Genomic DNA, 1,553 nt, shown 5'->3' with positions numbered 1-1,553 from the left:
GTGTTTTGCAGGTCAACCGATTGCTTTGAAGAGCACAAGGCTCTAGCGTTGTCTTCCAAAACACCGTGTCTTGAAAAATTGTATTGCGACTGCTGCGGCTTGTACACCACCCCCGGTCACAAGTGTCGGGGAATGACATGTCCCGTTTGCAAGGTGTGCGTTGGCAGTTTTGCGGATCATTTGTGTTATATCCAAAACATTAAGCCTGTGGATCCTACAAAAAAATACATTTTTTATGATTTTGAATGTATGCAGGAGACGGGTGTACACATACCAAATTACTGTTATGCATTAGCACTAGGGGGTGAACAGTCCTGGTGATTCAAACAACAGCGGATGAACAATCTCCTGGGCATTTCAGGGCATTGCTTGTATTGAAGACTTTGTAAAAACGTTCATGAGACCAAAATTTGAGGGGTACACATTCATAGCCCATAATGCCAGTCGTTATGATGGGTACTTTGTAATGCGCCAACTGATTAAGGAGAAATTTAAAATCGATGTGCTGGCGCAAGGTGGTAAACTGATGTGCATTAAGGTTCTTGATTTAATGATAAGATTTATCGACTCTTTAAATTTTTTGCCCATGCACCTCAGTCGATTACCAAAAGTGATGGGATTTGAGGGCTCAAAAGGCCATTTCCCGCATTTTTTTTTTAACACCGCCGCTAACCAAAATTATATAGGTGTCATGCCGGATATTCAGCATTTCGGCATACAATATATGATGGAATCAGAGTTAGCTGAATTCAAAGAGTGGTATGAGAAATACAAGCATATGCCATTTAACTTCCAGGCTGAACTTAAACACTATTGCAAGCAGGATGTGGTAATACTACAGAGGGCTTGTAAGACCTTCCAAGACGCCGTTTTAGCAATGACATCAGTATAAATAATTGTATATAAGAAAAAGGGTCCAGTCATTGTTAAGAGGCATGTTGACCCGTTTCAGCTTACCACATTAGCGTCGGTATGTATGGCCATGATGTACCGATGTAAATTTTTAAAGGAAAACACGCTGGCGCTTGTACCAGGCGATAACTATCATAAGACTCAGAAGCGCTACTCAACACCAGCCAGCCATACAGTGGTTAATGTACATAGCGCATACAGAGGGCATAGACATAAGACACATGTTAAAATGGGGAGAGAAGAAAGTCGGTAGATACTACCTGGAAGAATACGCCATTATCAATGGTGTACAAACGGCGTTCGAGTTCCAAGGTTGTTTTTATCACGGATGTAGCGCTTGTTACAACCCAGATGATGAAAACAAAGTAACTCAAACGACCTACGGTCAGTTGAGTCACAAGACGCAGGTGAGAATGCTCTTCTTAAACTGTGTGGGTTTCACGTGCGTGTTATTTGGGAGTGCGAGTGGAAAAAAATGTTACAAGAGGATGCGTGTCTACAGGCATTTCTTAAGGACAGGGAATTGCCTGAACCCTTGGACCCACACACTGCGCTTTATGGCGGACGTACAAACGCCATAAAGCTGTATCACCAAACGCAACAGGACGAGCGCATACACTACTATGATTTTACCAGTCGGT

The 1,553-nt window shown here is 42.6% G+C and overlaps 1 pseudogene; it reads left to right on the top strand.

Annotated features, from left to right (window-relative positions):
• The first annotated feature begins 249 nt into the window (after positions 1–249).
• Positions 250–1,281, top strand: LOC148474835 (uncharacterized; annotated as a pseudogene).
• Positions 1,282–1,553: the final 272 nt, after the last annotated feature.

This window comes from Taudactylus pleione, unplaced genomic scaffold, assembly GCF_031769625.1.
Source record: "Taudactylus pleione unplaced genomic scaffold, aTauple2 ptg000810l, whole genome shotgun sequence".
Lineage (NCBI taxonomy): Eukaryota > Metazoa > Chordata > Amphibia > Anura > Myobatrachidae > Taudactylus > Taudactylus pleione.
This window is presented reverse-complemented; position numbering and strand designations above follow the sequence as displayed.